Here is a 19,916-nt window from a genome sequence, read left to right as displayed (position 1 = left end):
GTATAGCTTCTAGCTCCCAGGCCTTCTACTTACATACAAATCACCCAATTCATTTTTTCCATTTCCATTGTTTGGAGGCCTATCCCAAAATTTTTAAAGGGAAAAAGCCCAAAACAACAAAACCCTAAAACATACTTAGCTTTACAGAGGTACAGTGTGGTAAAAATGATGTATGTGTTTAATAATATGTTCCCTGGTTTATAAAATACTAAATTATTTTTGGACTACAGAATTTAAATGGAAGAAAGTTTAGCCATTAGGAACCTGTTTACTATTACCAAGAGAATAGCCAGTTGGCAGGTCAATAGCTATCATCAGAAATAAAAAACCACAGCAGCCACCTGTGCTTAAGGCTTGTCCCTGTTAGGAAAAAAAGAAATGAAAGGGCAAGACTTGAGAAGCAAAGGTAGAGCATGCTGGGTTCTCTTCAGTTTAAAATTTAAAAAAGAGAGGGAATTGCTTTGGGAATACTGATTTAAGAGTTTAGGGCACATGATAACCAGCTCTTCCCGACCGTTTAAGATAAAATGGGCAACAAATACCTGCATCAAACTTTTTCTCTAGATAACCAATCCAAAGCACGCTGAAACATCTTAGGTTCTTCGTGGCTTAAAGGTTAGCTCTGAAAGGAAGTGTGCACGCAGGGATGTTTCCCCTTTCCTCTGTGGATAGTCCCATCATTGAGCCAGTTGGAGATGGGCCATTTAGAGTTGAAAAGGCCAGCAGACACCTGTGTCAAGTGTATCCTTCCTTTCCCAGATGGAAATAATTGGAGCCTTGAGAAAATTCTCACTGACTGTGATGTGAATGGGTCAGAGTGAAACGCACCTGCAGAGCAGCCGCAGCGCGTGCACCACAGACACATTCCCAGCAACGTCACTGCCAGCAATGGCACTTCTGCTGTGGCACCTGAGGATATCCATTGCCAGCAGTGAACTTTGTGACAGGCAATGAAATCTCATTGCTACACAATCTAGGACATACATCAATCCTGACATTAAATGCAGAGAAGAAGGGGTTTTCCCTCTAATTTCTTGTTTCCACTGCTGTTCTCGTTCTTACCACTCAGCTGTGGTTAATGTTTCACTCTCCTAGAAACTTCACTGTGTACTTATGTATGTATGGACTATATTGACATTAACATATAATTAAAAATTACCTGGCATCATGTGGTGATTCAAATATTCTAAGCATTGAGAACATCCTAATTAGTAAATGAAAACATTTTAAAAAACAAGTACCCTCCATAACATATAAAATGCTCCTCATTAAAGACACAGGAACATTAGAGTCCAAATACCAGTTAAATACTGAAGGATTGGATGTTTAGGTGATGGATAAACCTGCAAAAGATGAAATCTTTAACATACTGACAATGAAACACTTGAATTCAGTTTAAGTTTGGATATTCAAAGGTGTTCCATTTTTTAGTAGGAAAGTAATTTTCCTCTAGTAAAATCTGGACTAAAAAAGCAGAGGAGAGGCAGTAGCAACACCTGCAGAACACCCTTGTGCTCCTGACCACCTCCTGGTGGTTTCTTAAGGTTTGTTGAAGTCAAACAGCACCAGGAGAGTTTTATACCAGTTTTATACCCCATTTACAAGTTCCCAGTGGTTTAATAGATGTTACAGATATTAATGCATAATCAACTATTGATGCAATTATTCTTCTCATCCACAAGCAAAGTCTTAAATAAATAGGCAACTATTAACTTGGCCTCCAGCTGATAATGTTTTCTTCCCCATGCTTGTTAGCAGAGATCTCTTCTGAACTTTGAGAAGACATTTACAGAGCAAGGAAGAAAAAAAACTAAAAAAACCACAAACAAACAAATCCCCCCACACAACAACAAAACAAAACAAAACCAAAACCAACAACTAAGAAAATGATTGTTCCTATGGACAACCCTTATTTCATTATCACAGGACCTTAACCTGGACTTGTCTAATGTTATAACTTTTTGGTACCCTGCCCTCTGTTTGTCCTTGTCTCTCACAGTAGTGTTCTCACAGCTCACAGCCAGCGCATTTCCCAAGGAACCTTCAGCACTCCCTGATGCCAAAGGAAATGCTCCTGTAATGGTCCAGCTTACAAGGAAGGCAAAAGGTGGTGCCTGCCACTGCTCCTTGCCAAAACACTGCCAAGAGGCCAGCAAAATTTGAGGTCACGGCTGTACAGCTCATGCCATGTGCTCCCATATGGAGCAAACAGGGTGAGGCACGAAATCTGAATATTGGGACCCCATTTATCAACACAGAAATGAGTGAACTCAGCAAACTTCCAGGACAAGCTCACAGGGCCTGGACTGGAACGCAAGGCTACAGGTCCAATCAGGCAAGATTGGCTGCAGCACAACCAACACAGATCCAGACACTTTTTCAGCACATGCAATGCTCATTTTTTTCCTTGAAAGCAAATTATCAACTCTTAGTTCTCTTCTGGCTTGCTGAACAGCATCTTTTTTCTTTTTCCACCTTCTCTGTCTCCCAGAATCAAACCTCCATGAACATAAATAAACACTTAAACTGCCATAAAAATGATGGTGTTTATAACATATAGGGAAGCTCACTACAAATATTCTAAAGAAAAAGCTTCAGCTCTCCAGAAGTCTTGTTTTAATGTGTATTTCTGTGAAATTCTGAAACTGCTTGTGTGCTGATTTGTAAAAAGTAAATCTCAATATACTCAATTTTTGGTCTCATCTGAGGCTTAGGTTGTGGAGAGAGACACTGATATATTTTGCTTCCTTTTCTTGTATAGCCTAAATTCTCTGACTCAGAGAATTGATCCACAAGAACAAGCCAGGATAGGCAGTAAACTATCCAGGACAAACTCCCTGTCACTTGAGTTTTAAATCAAGATTGAAAGCCTTTCTAAACTATGTGCTCAAGCTCTACCACAAGCTTCATGCAGCAATCACTAAGCAAAATCCTCTGGCTTATTGGAGTCAGCCAAGATGATTATAATGGTTCCTGCTGGCCTTAAAAATCAGGTGAAATAGAAACTGTGGTTGAAATTTATCCACATGCAAAGCCCTGTGATAAAACCTTGAATAGAATTTCAGCCAAAGTGTTTAGAAAATCTTAGGCAACCCTGCATCCAGAGAGATTTTTAGGGAACACCCCCCAAACTATACATGGAGAAGAACAACTGTGTCAAGCCTTGTTAAGGTTTTGTTTTGCAGAGTGTGAGAGGAAATAAAAAGCATTGCCTTCTGCCCCAGGGTTACTGCTGGAAGAGAAAGACCAGCTGGGACCTCTTGTGGAATGCAAAGGAAACTTAACATTTATCTGTTTCTGCTCTCGTTGGTATTTTTTGGAGAAGCTCCTAAAGTGTGCATCTTCAAGAAAAAAGAAAACTCTAAGGAAGCTCTTTTGAGCTAGCAGCAAGTTTCAGAAGGGCTGGTGGCTTTGGTACATATCCTGCAGGCTCATCAAACAGCCAGTCCCTAATGACTGATGCTAAGGAGCCAGGGGAAGAGGATGAGCAGTGCTGCACGTGAGAAGTTCTGGTCTGCAACCTCTGTCACTTCTCCATTTCAGTAACTCCCACTGTAGAATAAAATTCACCAAAGGAAGCACTGACTCCACAACTCACTAACATAAATCATATGTTGAAGGGCAAAACACATGAAATGCTTTGAGATTTGGAGCAGTTTGGGAAACACATGACTCCAGCACACTGCATTTGGCCAAGGCCTCTCTCTTCCTCCTGAAATAGGCAGGTGCTCACTGGTCCTCCTGCATGAGAACACAACCAGAGTCAGTGGGCAGAGACTGGCCACAAATACATTCACACAAACTGAACATGGGTATTAGTAAACACATGGATTCCATCATAAAGGGATTATATGACTCTTCCCCGACGTCTGGATCGCACACTGTTACCAAACAAAGCAAATTATGCAAATAAGTAGCCCCAGAGGCAGAGTAACCATGATCTGCTCCTACTTGTGAATACTGGGCAAACACTTAATAACCAAAATTAATTACCTGCCTCTGCTCATTTTGTTAAATGATCAAAGTAATACATCCACTGGCTGCACATGAATGTGATTATTTGTACAAAATTACATTTATACAGAAGTCGTGCAGGGCTTGCAGTATTTGTCATTAGTCACATGTAAGTCACCTTATTGAGGGAATTGCTCCCAATTTCTTAACACCAGCACTGCAGGACGCAGCCAAACTTCTGCAATATTAAGGTGATGAGGTTCTGTAGCAGAGCATGGGTAAAATCAATTCTTCTTAGAGTTCACCTCTTCCTCATCAGCCCACCTGGCAAACATGAAATATTTGTGAAATCAATTTCAGAATGACCAGACGAGGTGCTGGAAGCACCACAGTCAGTTCAGCAGTTGGCTCTTCCAGGAACACTTTGGGAATGAGGATGGAAGTGTATAACCTCCTTTCCCCCAGGATCTCTGCAGTGCATACAGTAACCCTCGATTCAAGAGATGCTGCCGTGCACGCAGCCTCACACACTCCATCAAATGAACACCGTTGGTCCCTTTCAGCAATAGCTGTGCAAAGCACCATTCTACAAGCTTAAACTTTCTCTCCTCATTTCTTCACCATTGTGCAGTATTTTGGATCAGCACTGAATCAAGCTGAGGTCCTTCAAAACCAGTTTTTCTGGAAAAAATGCAACCAGAACTGTGGATGTTGCTCTTACATTTTGGCTGTCTACAATGAGAACCGTATTACCAACCCACAGGGACTGGAAAACACAGAGCAAGGATACCCACAGGGCCTGGTTCCTGGGCCACTGAAGTCCTAAGGCAGCTTTCTCCTGTCTACAGCAGGCTTTGAAGGCAGGCTGCTAAAATTCCATCTCAGCAATCCAGTCTGTGTTTGCTCCCAATAAGACAGAAGAAGTTTCGCAGACCTGAGCAAATCCAGCCCATGCTTTCAGCCTCCTTATGAGAGCTTTGGATATGCCCTCCTGGCAAAGGAAAAGGAAAACTTTGCAATAAACGCATGGAATTCAGTTGGCTAGGAATTTTGATAAAAGCGTGTACAGAAGGAACTCGGTGTCAGTGCAGACCCTGTAAAACACATACATAAATATTTATGTAGTTTCCCTTTCTTTCAGAAACTGTTTGTTGTTCTACTTGATCACAGTACTTCTCCAGCTTCCAATATTTTTGGATAATGTTCTCGCCTTCATTTGTAATCACTCTATTTGGTGTGGAAGATAGATTTTTCCAATTTTGTGCTATTATATACCTTAGCATGGAAAGGACTAGATGGGCTTTTCCTTTTTCCGTTTAGTCATTATTTAACTGCTTGTGAGCTTCAGGGATTTATATCCCAGTAGGTCTAATTCCAGGATTATAGGTATCTAAATATCCAGTAAATCATTTAGTAGCAGATAGATTTAAGGCAACTCCAAATAACATCTCCAGTTAGCTCTCCAGCTAAAAACTGAAGTTAGCCAGAAGCACTAGATTTGAGTAAGAGTTATTAAGTAATGCAGAATCACCAATTTAGAGTCTGATTCTATTTGCTTCAAAGGTACTGATAAAATTTATACCCACTTCAGTGGAACATGGCAAGGTCCTCAAATCCTCTTCCTTTAGACAGTTGCCTTCTTCCTAGCCAAACACTAATCAAAGTCTCCTCCTTCTCTGATTTAAGGACCAGTTCTCATTCACATAACCATTGCATTTTTATTTAGATAAACACTGTCAGGTTGAGTTGACCCAAAATTTAGATTTATTGAAAATGAAATAAAATGAGCAACAGAAAGCTCTCTGTATTTGTTTTTCTAAATTCCAGGGAAAGCAGCTTCTTGGTTTGGACTTCAATTTTCCTTGGCATCATCTACAGCCTGAACATTGAAGCACTGTGCTCGTACATGAAAACAAATAGAGGGCAGACAAAAGTGAAAGAGAGTTATATGTTTTCCTTGTTTGGGTTTAGTGAAAAGTAAACACATGGTATTATAGATCAAAAGCAAATCTGGTTTCTTGTCATCTATCTTTCAGAATAATCAAAAGCAATACTAATAGCAAAGATAAGGAGATCACTGGGTTTAACTGCCTTGAAATTTGCCCATGCTCCTTTAAACATGGCACAAAGAGCAATCCAAGCTCTGCCCGGGCAGAAGGGTGAGAACAACCTTGGACTGGTGCCAGCTCCTGCCAGGCATGTCTGGGGTTTGTCCTGCTGGGTTCAGGTGAGACACTCTTCCACTGGCACCAGCAATGGTGGAGAGGCACAGGTGTCTCGAGGTCAGGTTATTGGTTTGGTTTGAGCTGTGTGAGGGTGTTAAATCTATCATTTCCTAGCACTGACTGATTCTCCCAACCCATGCAAAAAGGTGCTTTTGTACCTGACCCTTTTCTTGCAGCACAGAGTATCCTGGAGCAGGTGACTGCTGAGGGACACAAACCTCAGCACTTACCGCACACAGGGAACGAACCTGGCTGTTCTAACAGGGCCTGGAGGAACCAGGACTGGGGTGTGGTGAGGTGATAAAACTGAGCATCCCTCCCACCCTTAAGGGTAAGTGCTTGTTTAAACTCTCTTTATACTGGGTGTGTCAGAGGTTCGGGCCTAGAGGATCTGCCATAGCCAGAATTAACGTGTTCTCCTTCTGGAGAACAGATATAAAAAGGCCTTTTCTTTCCAGACAGAGACTTTCTGCCTGCACGAGTGTCAACATAGAGTTCATTTCAGGCAAGCTCTGTGGTGAAGAGAAAGGTAAGGTTAGGTGAGGAGCCCTTCCCATCAAACCAAACTTGAAGGAAGGCCAGGACTTCAGGGCTGGATTAGGACTGGGCACATCCCAGCACACAGGGCAGTGAGTAATGTGCATCACCTCAAGAAGGCTTTGAGTCTCAGAAACCACCTTGCACATACAGTTTCCTTCCTTATATGGTATTATATAGTTATTAGATTATATATTATATATAACATGTATACATATATAGGCACACACACATATATATAAGTAGATTATATTAGTTTTCTATGCACTACCTAACATCCTTTGTGCTGGCTGAGGCTATTAGGCCAGTGGATGAGCAGACAGTAACAGTTGTCCACACATCCACACACATCCCGCAAGAAGTGAACAATCAAACAGGTAGGCTTGTTGATTCCTGCATGCCTGGATCCACAGTCCAGATAGCCAAAAAAGGGGACAACAGAACGCTCAGTTCACTCATCTCCTGGGCAAGAGAAATAAAAGTCACCATGTAGCCTGCCTTTACTGACCACTCAATCTTCTCTGCAAGCCATTCCCTACCTATGGCCATGGTGTGTGTTCAGCTCAAGACTTAAATGGCTTTGAGAAAGCTGATTTTTAAATGAATGGACAGTGAAAATGGAGAAATAATGTATTCCACTGGTGTCATGTCATCACAGTCCATCATTCATGAAATTTTATTTGTATCTGGACCTCGTCAACAGACCTGCTTCAAAGAGCGTGCAGGATCAGCAGTCTGTAGCTTCAGAGACAGACAACATCTAAATCCACCACCATTTCAGCAGCATCTCTGCCTGAATATGATAGATAAGGATTTCAGGAAGGCATGTCAAAGATAAAAGGAAAGCTACCCCTTGCTCTTGTTTAATTTCCCTTCCAATTTCCTAAAAGGCCTGTTGCGGGAATGACTGTCACCAGAAAGATACAGGGCCCAATTTACAGCCATTGCACAGAACTGCAATAAGCAGTTGCAGTCTATAATTTTCGAGTAACACCACATTTATGAAAACTGCAACAATCCCTTTTGCTGTGATTTGTGGACTCTGATGGCAGAAGAGCCAACCTCTCTCTCAGGCAGCAGAGAGAGAGAGGAAGATGAAGGAAACCAAACTGGCTGCTGCCTCAGCATGTAGACTACAAAATAAATTTAAAAAAAAACTTTAAAAGTGTTAATAAAATATCTGCTAAGAGTAGAAGGGGTGATTAGAGCTGACAAGTTGCCCATAGGGCCTTCTTCAGGCTCATCCAGTTAGAACTGAGACAAGATGACAAGTTGAGAAATTGAACTATGTTGACACGGTCTTCATTTTCGTAGATTTCCTCCTCCTTTTTTTATATTAAAAAAAGAATCTGCAAAATAAAAAGGATATAATTCAAAGGCCGGTAATACTGTGCAGTTCTTCTAAGCATCCTGTACCAGGCTTTGGAATAAATGCAAGAGTAACTGCAAGACCCATCACAGACAATGCGTTGCATTTACTGAGGAATCACCTCTAATTTTTTTCACCAAGTATTCTATCTGACTGGAAAGACTTCAGCATGAGTTGGATGAAGTCCCAGATCATCCTGCAGTTTTTAGGGAGAGCAGTGTTACTACTACAAGAGCGAACCAGAAAATACACTGGTTAAAGCTTATTATAATTTGGAGTTTTTCCAAAATCCTTTCAAAATCAGCAGAAAAGCTTTCATTGGATCTAATCCATTTCTGAAAAATAGTTAAAATCTTTCTGAATTGGGACTGAAGTTCTGGCAATAGGGACACATTCATGAAGAGTCAAACCCAGAGTTCCACACTATCATCAATTCACTCTCTCTGTGCTTCAGGCAACTTTAATGTTTTAAATCTGAAACATTTCCTCTTTTACCTCCAAAAAGCCACTCCATTGTTAAATAAATTATAACTGCACCTCCAATTTTGCTGTCTGGGAGTTTCTCTCCCAATTCAAGATTTGGGAACTGGGAGTTTTTCTATAAATTGCTCAGGCAAAGGTAACACGAGCAATTTTCCAAGTGTGTCATTTCATTTTTATCATTATCATCATCATCATCATCATCATTATTATTGTCATGATCTTCTCTTTGGCGTTTTAGCTGTTACCTCAGTGAGGTGAGCAGTGCTGCACAGCACGTAGTCTGTGCTTCCCCGTTTCAGGAGAGCACAGGTATGCACAGGTGAGAGATCCAACAAAGAGTTTATCACAAGTGCATCTAGTATTGTTCCTAATCAGTGAACTGCACCACAGCAGTACAATGGAGCTGAAGGCTGGCAGGTTACAGAAGTGCTCCTCATGCAGTAACAGGGATGTTTCAAGAGAACAGGTTTTTATTAGCTTCAGTCAGACTTTCAGTCACAAGGCTGTTTTGATGTTCACTCCACCTTTGAGGGGACAGTAGAAGGTTTAAATCTTAATCTCTTCTGAGCACAGAGGGCTTGAAAGGCAATGGAATAAACTTGTCCTCACCATATTAGACATGAGTGGAAATCAAGGAAGACCCTTAGTAGAGGCTAGACCCCTGTAATGAGCTCTGCAATCCCAAACCTCAGCAGAAGAACTTAAGTCATTGGTCCTGCTGGAGACACAATGCCTGAAAGGGATGAAGTTCTGGTGAGGGCATTCTCACACATTTTTTTGTGAAGGTTGTGTCAGGAAGGACTCCCTGTGGGGGAGCTGGCTTTAAGAACTGAGAATCCTCTGGGCTTTTGAGATATAAACGGCTGGACCTGTTGCCAGCAAGGCTCCTGCTTCGAGTTTCAAACCCAAGAAGGCCCTGGACACAGTTCATTCACTACTTCAGGTCTGCTTCTGCTTAATGAAGCTCCAGAGAAGTGATAAATGATTGTCTAAGGGCTTCCAATTCCACCTGGGGGACACTGCCTCTGCACTGGAACATCCAGGATTGGAGGAGCCAAACCAGAAAGCTTGGGAAGCACAGCGATGGTGAGGGACCAGGCAGACCAGGGCAGGAACAGCTTTTTTGCTCACTGGCTTCAGTCATTTTCCTACCCAAAGCACCAAGGCTTCTTCAGACTCTCAGGTGGGACTCCTAATGAAAGAAGTTATGAAAGGGCAGAGTTTGATTCACCGAGCCACCACACTGGCAACACGTCTACACAACTTCTCCACCCAAAGCCAAGAGGTATCCCTGTAGGGATAATTGCACCCCTTTGGCAAGGGTGGTACAGAACACTTGAAAAGGTAATCAAAGCAGGGAAAAAGGGAAAGCAACATCATTTTGGATAATTGGAGCAACGAGGTAATACATACAGTGTCACAGGGAAGATTGCCCAATGCAATATGCATTTATTCTTATCTCAGAATAGTATTTATTGAAGTAAACTATACTTAAGTTAAAGGGAAGTACGTAAATCTTCTCTTATTGTAATTTTGCAACTCAAAGCAGCTGCTAATTATATTATAGATCTTCCAGAAGTATGTATAGTAATTACCAGTTTCAGCCACATTATTAGACTTGCAAATAGAGTTTGCTCTTTGCAAGCCTGTCAGGATCAAAGGGTCAGACCAAAAGCGGGGTAAATCAGCACAGATTCAAGAACTCAAGTGACAAATCCTAACAGTCCTGGACTTACCTGATTTGCACTTGATGAAGACACCACCTTTAAGAAATACACAGACTTCCTTGCTGAACTCTCTCCTTTTGGATTGCTCACTCAAGTTATGAGTTAGGTTGGGCTTTTCTGTGCGACCTCCTCATAGAGATGATCAGAGTCTGCCTTGGGCCCAAACTGAGTGTACTGGAATCAGTGACAGCTCAATTCAAGTCTTAAGATCTCCCAGAAAGAAAAATTGATGCTATTGTCCTTAGAGCAGGAGAAAGTTCAAGGCCTATGAAGTTCTTGAGAAGCCCTGGATACAATCTTCTGCCATGGATGAATGGAAGTACCACTTTTTGTCAAATAAATGCACAAAAAGGAAATACAGTGAAATAATAACCAAGGTATGGTTATACTTACCCACTTTTTTCATATACTACAGCTGAAGCTAAAAAAACACTACCAGGCATAAACCTTAAGTATTATTTATAAATGCATACATACATGGGAATAACCACTTGTATTATTAATTTGGTCTATTTGTCTGAGTTTCATATCAACTGAGCACTGGCTGGATTTCTTAAACCAACAGAAATTATGTGGGCAAAAGACTGAAAGGTTGCAATGCAAGATAGAGTTTTCAAAATAATTTTGTTAATTATAAGCTGGACTTCCAACATGAAAAGATTTTTTTTTTTTTATTAAGTACTCTTAATTCCAATGTACTTCCAAGAAATTACAGAAGTACTAACATACACCTATTCAGAACTGAAACTAAAACATTATTCAAATCCCTACTTTCTCAAAAGAGTTATAGAAATGTAATAGTGAGTAAAGTAATATACAAGTGGTTAATATTTTCTGTTAGGCCAATTAAGGCCCTTAAATATCGTAATCTCCTCCCACTTCAAGCAAAATTTATTCTGTGAAGACACAAAAATAAAAGTATTTGCTTCATGAATTATAAATGGCAAAACCTTTTGATACGTTTTACTGGAAAGGTTTAACATGAGTGCAAAGCCATATTATTAATGAAAATAACCATACAGTCATTTAAACAATGACATCTTCATATTGCTTTGTAGATTCAGTGTCTACTCTTGCAAAGTACTGAGTCTCTTCCATTCTCATTGAGAATAGAGTTGAAACAAAAGTGGAAAACACTCTCCCATGACCAGATGGACGGGCAATGTTTCTTGTGCAACATCCTCCTTGGGAAAAGAATCTAAATAAGAGTTTCAAGATTAATATCCAATTTCCAGGCTTTTACAGTACTTGGCAATCATTCAAATCTAACAGTGAACCAAGGCAAAAATTAAAAAGCCAAAGGCCACAAACCTGTTCAAACTGGTATAGTGGGTTCAAAGTTTCCTCCAAGATCTTGAGCTATAGTTTCCACATATCACTGAAGTAAAAAACCTAGGCAGCCCCACAGATAAGGTCCTATTTACTCTAGATGAACTGAAGAATTACAATGAATCACACTTTGGACCTTGTTCTTTAGCTGTAATTAATACCTGATTATTTTGGTTACTCACTGAAGAGTGACTTCAGTACAACCCTTCAGAAGTGTTGTAGCAAAATGACCTGGGGGACAAAAAGAAAGTAAAAAAAAAAAAAAAAAAGAGCTGCTGCTAATGGGGAGAAGAATGGTGGGAAAATACTTATGTCTCCTTGCCAAAGGAAAAGTGCATTAAAGTGCCTGCAGTCATTGTTATTCCTGTTCTTGCTGAAAACTTATTGGGAATCCCAGTGACTTTGGAGAATGCAGGGGAGAATGCTCACAAACAGGAGCGTATGTGTGAAAGGAAGCAGAGACAAGAAAGAAGTGGTAATGCAGAGTCCTTTCTTACCTGTGCTTGGCATCTGCAATCCCCTGGTGGTTACATCATCTTGACACAGGACTGGTTTTAGTTCTGCTACTGGATGTGATCCAGACCCTTATGTTCTGACTTTCACCAATGGGAATGTCAATAGATTCCTTCTTTCTTTCCAGCCATGTTACAGGAAAATAGTTATTTTGAGGAAGGTAAACCATTTAATTGTTCTCCTTTAAATAAAGCACAGTAAAAGTCCATTTTACCATTCTAAAACTTGGGACACCAAGCCTAAAGAAGTCAGAATAATAGAACCAGTATTTACTATGCTCCAGTAGCAGACTGTTACTTATATGACTGCTCATGAAAAATACCAGGTACTGAGCACAGCAGAGCAGATTCTAAATGCATAAGGAGAACCAGCAAAAGAGGAAATAGAATACAGGCTAAGCCAAATGCAGCTTTTTTTAAAAAAAAACAGCTTCATTCTCCAATGACAACATACAGACCAACCTTTTCTTTTTCTTAGAGAAGCCAAAAAGTTTTTTCTCTGTCTGCAAAATATTTGTGTATCACTTTATGTTCTCAGTTCATTAAGTGCTGAAATCCTATTCTGGTCATTTACCAAGACCTAGGCTATGACAGCTTCTGTCAAACTACTTTTGTGTAGCCTACAATCCCTTTCCAATTAAAGAGAACTAAGCCAACCTTACTGATAGTAATGGAAACCCACAAACTTTCCATAAGTATGAAATCATCTTATATGAAGATGAATATTTGTCCTTTATACTGAGATTCACAGACTCTCATCTCTTGGCAGCTGACAAACAGTTGTCACAGCAGGGCAGGATCAAGTCCTGAAAAATGAGTGTGGAGCCTCAACACATTGAACCAAAGTCATCAAGAAACCTGTTCGAAACAGGAAACATCTCTAACCCCACAGATTATAAAGATTCCATATAACTATGACAAGTGCTTACAGTAAATTCCAATATAAGGAACCTCCACCAATAGCTAGAGCTGTGAGCTCTTTAAAAACAGGGTGGTGTGACTTGATTCTTGGAATCAAGAGCATGTCTTAAATTGATGTGAGTGAACTGAAAGGTAAAAAAACTGATACACTACCCATTCTTTTAGTCAGGTCTCATATTTTTTATAGAAACTCAATAACAAGTCAGTTTTTATACTGTTGGGTCCCACTGCAGCACCTCATGAGAAACAGCTGCTCTCAGTTAACAGGCTGGCACTTTGCTGTGCATTCCCAAGGGTTTCACTGCCCTGTCCTCCCTGGACTGGCTGAGCAGGGCAGGTAAACAGCCACTGCCTTTCCCTGACAGTGGCTCTTGCTGGCAGCTATTCCCAGTTCTGGAAAACAAATTGCAGACCATTATCAGCTCTTCTGGTAATTGTTGCAGGATGGAATCACAGAGTGCAATAAATCACAACATCATTATCCTAAGGCCCAAATGGTCTGGCATATTTTTGCTTAAGATGGTTAATACAGAAGTGGTGTAGACTGCAATGGCAGATAAAAATATCCTATATTGACTAGCAGGCATGCGGGCGTTTTTGTACTTGTTCAGATTATTCACAACCCATTTTAAACTAATAAAAATAATGTTGTCTTTAGTTACAACATTTTCTTTTCAACTCTGTGGGAAGAAAAATCCCTCAGTCTTTAAATATGAGAGCCTTGAACTCTGCACAAGGCATTACATCTATTACTAAGGTACCACAGATAATGACTGTGGGCTGAAGGTTGGTGTATTTTCATTGTTTGTATTCTGTCTTTAAGGCAAATGTCGAGTGCTCAACTCTATCTCAGCATTTACATGGACATCACATAATGTCCAGTAAAGCTTTTCATGCCTGGGCTAAAAGAAGTGAACTGGGTTAAAGTTCTCCAAAGTCCAATTTAATACATATACTTCAAAATTCAGACTTTAAAAGAAAGAAGCTGCAAAATCAGGGACTTTCAAACAATCATTAGGTCATGCAAATGGAAGAAAAGTGATGGGATTTCCCTTGGGATATTCCAAGAACAAATACAATCCCTGAGCCAACAAGACTGGGGCATTCCAGGGAGGCGCAAGATAGGGAGGCGGTGTTCAAAAATACACATTTAATGTTCAGTCAAGGAACAACATTAATGGCACTTGTGGATTTGCCAAGTGCCCAGAGAAAAGTGCAAGGATGGAGGGGAGGGAAAGGAAATAAATAAAACTGGAGAGGAAAAATCACGTATAATAGAATTTTGCTTCTCTCTCCAGTTTTAGACCAGCTCATCAAAGCCAAAAGGTAATTCCACTCATTGCAGTAACTTCCATCTTGATCAGATTTCATCCATGAATAAGCAACTGGATTTCTACCAGACAACTGGAAACCTCCCAAAAAGCACAACCCTCTGACGTGCTAGCAACACTAGAATTAGATAAAACATTCACAAGACAGAGCCACGGATTTAGTGGATGTGACTTTCATAAATGCTGGTGTTCAGAAAGAGCAGCTTTATAGAAAACATTTGCCCCTAGTCTACAGTCTCTGCTGAAATGAGTTTAAATTACCTCAATATCAAATACATCTTTTTTTTAACTTTTTTGATGATGGCAATGTTACTGTTTGCATCCAGTTAAAAAAATAAAAGGCTCTGCACATCTTATACTAAACAGGTTAGGATTATTATAATCAAATTTTGATTGAAATACTATTAATGATCTGTCCTGGGAATATAAAGTAAGATTTTTGGGTTGATAGCATCTTTGTGATGGAAAGCACATCTTTTTAATTGGGTTCTTGGAGAAAATCCTGTAACGCTTGTTCATTTTATGTTTTAATCCAGACTACCCCGTGTACATGTACATGGTTACAAATATTTAATTATGTTCATGACTACATTGGGTACACTACACAGGGAGAAAGCACAGCACAGACCAAAACCAAGGCAATCTGCCTCCTTTCAACCAAGAGCATGAAAGAGCTACTTGATGCTCCCATGACCAACAGTAACCTTGAGACAGAGGCCACGGCACCACCAGTGCCAGACACACCTGTGCCAGCGGCCGTGTGAGCTGGGCTGGTCCCTGCCCTTCAGCCAGGAGGGGTTTTCCTGACCCTTGTACAGCAATGCACCTCAGGTAGAGGAAGAAGGGTCAGGCTTTTTCTTTCCTGGTAATACTCAGAACTTTGTGCATTGAAAACAACTGGTACCAGCAATCTGCTGAGCAGCACTCTGCACAGGTAGATGCTCTGGCACAGACACAACAAGGCTCCCTTATCTCAGAGGCAAGGCAAAAACATGGAGTGATCCCTATTTAATTGAAAGCTGACAGCTGTTTACATCACCAAGGATTTAGCTGCAGTGTAACTGCTCTTGTGACAAGCCGCATACCTTTGAACATAGGACAGCTTACTTCCAAATATTTTACGTTGTGACAGACTCCCTAATCATTCAGAAAATAAATTGTGGAAGCTCCCAAATGGCATTTTCAAACATGACAGTTTTACTGCCTCCATCTTTACACCAGCTACTCCACAGCGACTACTGTTTTTGGAGTTGTTGGGGGTTTGGATTATAGAAGAAGAAACAAAACAGGTTGCTGCTAGTACTCCTAACACAATCAGCACTGCCTCTTACACACACTGAAAAACTACTTAACATTGTGGAACAGTCAGTAGTGGTGGCTCTTACACCACCATCTGTCTATGTAAATGCAACTTCTGCAGCTGGTGAGACCTAAGATAATATATTCAAATGAAGAATACTTGCTACCACTTTCCCGTTATTTCAGTGTCATCATAATGCTCAAATTAAATGAAAGTCAAAGCAAAACAATATGTCATGTCCACTCTGAATTTCAGGTATCAGAGAAAATACTGTAGACAGAACTTCTCTCTCTACAAAACATTTTGCTGACTGCAATTATATCAACAAAAATGAAATTCTTATTTACAAGAGTGGATACTGGCAGGGGAAATGCTAAACCAGCTTTGTTAATTCCAACACTGTCAGATATTCTAGTTTGCCAAATACCTGCATTGATTTCTGTGTCTCCCTCCAGCATCATGCTCACTTATGGTGGCCAGTCTCACCACTAAGTTTATTGCTGAAAAAAAATTTATTGTGGCAAAATTCAGCTAAAATCAGCAGTTCTTTTAGGCACTGGGGCTGTGCCTGATCTGTAGAAGATGCAGCATCTCCTCAATCTATGTATATTCTTGAGCCATGCCCTCAATTCCACTTTAGGCCAAAATCCAGAAGCACATCACAACCTAATCCTCTTGCTCATTTATTGTGAGAAGGAACGCAGGTGCATGGGCTGGATGGGAACTTAGAGAGATGCCTGAGGCACTGGGATCTCCTGGCACATTCCCACTGTTTTCAGTCCTTGCAGGACCAGGCATAATCTCAGATATGAGGGTGATGAGTGCTGTGTAAGACCTACAACACCCTGGCATTTATCAGGGACTTACTGGAGTTGGGGAGCTGAAAGGAGATGCAGAGACTGGATGAAATCTCTAGCTGCCATCTAGTTCCACCTTCCTCCCAGCATGGGGACATTGCCAACTATAGATCAAACTTGTCTCTGCCTGGGCAGCTCCTGAAAGCCTCCCTGGATGGATGGTTCCAGGTCTCTCTGGGTGACCTGTTCCCACCTGCACTGCCCTCTGAAATGCAGTGGGGTGTAGGAAGAGATGGAGAGTTTAGTAAAACTCATGGAACCAGGCTTCTTAGACCTAGCCTAAAAACCTTTACTTAGAACAGCAACTGGCTAATAAAAGATTTCTAACCTCTTGGTGCATAAGGGTCATGGTATTCGATGGACAACAGTGAAGCATTTAGTGCTTTATCTCTGCCAGAGGGAATCATTTATCTGCAACGGCACCTCGAGAATGGTGGGTGTTGTCAGAAGGCCAAGGTCCAGCATCAGGGTATGTAACAAATATTAACCACTTCATCTCTCTTCACTGGGCAGTACTTTAATTTCACTTTGTATTGAGCTTGATTATTAGTTTATGACAGGTGTAAATTATAGAAGCAAACCTAGATCACCTCCTACAGGCCAAGGAGAGAGGAGACTTTTCCTTCACTGAATATTGTTGTTCCTGAACCTCTGCACTCCATTTCTCGTTTCAGCACCTTTAAAGAGCACTGAGTCCATCAGACTGTTCTAGCCATGCTGAACTGCAGTTATTTATCCTAGCATTATATCGTTATGGGATGATCTTCTAATACTCAGAATTTTAGGCTTAATAGCAGCTCCCTCATAGATGTATAACAGTCAGGACAAGTGAGCACTCCAGGAAATCAAATAAAAAGACACTTTTTTTGCCCACTATATGCAATCAGAAACTACCTTTGTACATGAATCAAGATATTTCTTTTTTTTGTTTCTTGGAAACCTTTTCTGCAGAATGGAGTTTATGCAGGCTGTTGTAAAATACTGTGGGGGAAAGTGCATATTAAAAGTATAATATATTCTCTTTACTGATCATGATCTGAGAGTTAAAGTGTGTTTGAAACATTGTGTTTTGCAATCCAGGTTATGTGATGAGTGATAAGCTATACAGTCATAATTAACAGTAGCGATAAATAAAATGTATTACATTCTGTACAGCCCTATTTGCATTGCAAAAATCCCTATTTAGATTACAATGAACTCTAAATTACAGAGTAAACAAGTTTTGGCTACATCTTGAGGCCCAGCAGGGAGGAAGGTATCGTTTGCTGCCCCGGCAAGGAATGCTGTTTACATCCAACTGGACTGTGCCCAGAGACTTTGCAGCTTTAACACACAAGGGGCTGCAAACAGACCCTCACAGTCTCTGTGCTTAGTGGGGTTTATTGGATGGCTGCAGGCTCCCTACTCAACACCAGAAGCTTTCAGCAGTGCTTAACTCTCTCAAAAGTGATTAGGGCTAGGGGAGTTAGGCTGAAGTTAACCTCTACTGTGAGACAGCTCGGTGGACAGTAGGGCTGCCAGGTCACTGAAATGAAACCATTGCTGGTGTTTTCATAAAGAAACAAGTCTGTGATTTCATTTTGTACCAAGATGTAGAAAAGGAGCAATAGGATATTTGTTTTAAACTTTTTCTTCTCTTTACCCATACAGAAAATATAGCAACATTCCAGGGGCTTGGATCACCCAGATCTCTGTCAATCCGAGCACCAGAGTGCGTATGGTGCAGGCTGTGCTGATCAGGTTAGCTGATCATCTCCTCTTAGAGCAGGGTTAAGAAAAGACAAATGTTCACTCTCTGATAGGAGGTCACCTGTGCATATCTGTCACCATTATAAATTCTTCTGTGCTCTAAGTGGTGTTTTTATGAAGTTCCAAATTTATGCTCCCTTTCACTAAATGCACACACAGGGCTATTAGGAGGGAGGCAGTGTCAGTTCTGATGACATCAGGAAGGCAAGAATGTGTCTTTTATCGACCCGGCCGGGTAAGATCAGGTCTGGAAGTGGCACAGATTGGGAAGAGAAATATTGGAGCCTGGTTGCCACCCTGTTTCACAACTCAGAGAATATAATTAAGATCCCCGATTTCTTTTGGACAACCAGCTTCCCACAGTTTTTAGTCACTTGCCTCCACAAACAATGACATAAAATATTCTTCCCTGTGGACTTCACAAGACATGAGCTGTCAGGAGTCCCATCTGAAGTCACCCAGAAAGTGAAGGTGGTGCACAACACACCAACCCTCTCCTCGGTCACAGGTCCCTGTGCAATGCCAGACTAGACCAGACCAGCAAAGCAGCAGCTGCAGCAGAGGAAATTTTTCTCTGTCTGCAAGCACCCAGATCACCAGGGAGAGCCACAGTGCACATCACCCTAAACATCTAAGTTCCAGTCCATTCAATACTTAGGAACTTCAGTGTTGTTTGAACAGACTTGATATAGGAATGGGTTCGCCCCTCTTTGTCCAAAACAGCTTAAATTAGTTATTCTCCCAGATATGCTACAATTTGCTTCTCTGGAGGAAAGAAAAAGAGGCAGAGGTACCTTCAAAGGAGAAGGAATTGTCAGGCAGAGTAGGACATTTTTCCTTTTTACTTTGGTGTGTATCATTGATATTAATTTTACTTTTTTCCATTTAACCTTAAATTACAATCAAGAAGAAAGTGTTGGACTTTCAATTCTTGTTATAAATCAGCCCATATAATTTCAATTTAGTAGTCTAGCTTCAAATGCTTATTTTTCCTGCAAATATTTTCTTTAAAAATTGGAGCTGGAATAAAAGCTTGACTGACCAGATATGATTCCTGTTCTCTGGAATGAAGTAGAACACTCCACCTCTCACCTGTGTACTCACGGTGGCTTTGTTCTGCATCCTCCCATTTCTTGTTTCACTTGGGATCTGAAGTGCTGAAGAGGCCTGAGCACATGAATGCAACCAGTTTAAGAAACAAAACAAAGGAAAGAAAAAATCAGGCTTAACCTGAGGTGTATCTATGCAGTAAGCAAGCACCCAAATCTTCTGGTTCAGGTGACAACAGAAAAAAGAAAACAACTTGTTAAAACATTACTTGGAGCAGAAGTTTCTACCTCTGTGCCAGGCATGGTACATGCTTGAGCAACTCTTTTCAATTAAGTTATCATCCCAGTGATGCCTCGTGGGTGGTGCGGCTCCGTGCTGTCCTCGGTGAGAGCGAGATGTTCCCCCACACGCCTTTGCACTAATTATTATCTCTGCTCTCCTATGTGTTCATCCAGAGCCATGCTCTCATCAGCCCAACTCAGCACCCTCCTGAGGAACTGGATGCCTCAGTGACACCAACAGCCAAAGAGAGTTGCTGCTCAGCTCCTAAATTTCCCAAAGCATCTTTCCAG

At 41.0% G+C, this 19,916-nt stretch overlaps 1 long non-coding RNA gene across 3 annotated transcripts in view; it reads right to left on the bottom strand.

Annotated features, from left to right (window-relative positions):
• The window catches only part of LOC125332351, a 57,846-nt gene extending 38,203 nt beyond the window's left edge, over window positions 1-19,643 (bottom strand). For 2 of the 3 annotated variants that reach the window (XR_007206453.1, XR_007206452.1), the window contains exons 1-2: window positions 19,387-19,643; window positions 12,122-12,318 (exon numbers count right to left, since the gene is read on the bottom strand). This is a non-coding gene — a long non-coding RNA (uncharacterized LOC125332351). The remainder of the gene's footprint in view (window positions 1-12,121; window positions 12,319-19,386) is intronic. The other variant, XR_007206454.1, reaches the window with a different exon arrangement.
• Window positions 19,644-19,916: the final 273 nt, after the last annotated feature.

This window comes from Corvus hawaiiensis, chromosome 12 (genome assembly GCF_020740725.1).
Source record: "Corvus hawaiiensis isolate bCorHaw1 chromosome 12, bCorHaw1.pri.cur, whole genome shotgun sequence".
NCBI classification, from domain to species: domain Eukaryota; kingdom Metazoa; phylum Chordata; class Aves; order Passeriformes; family Corvidae; genus Corvus; species Corvus hawaiiensis.
Note: the sequence above shows the minus strand (reverse complement) of the source record. Positions and strands in the feature narration are given on the sequence as shown.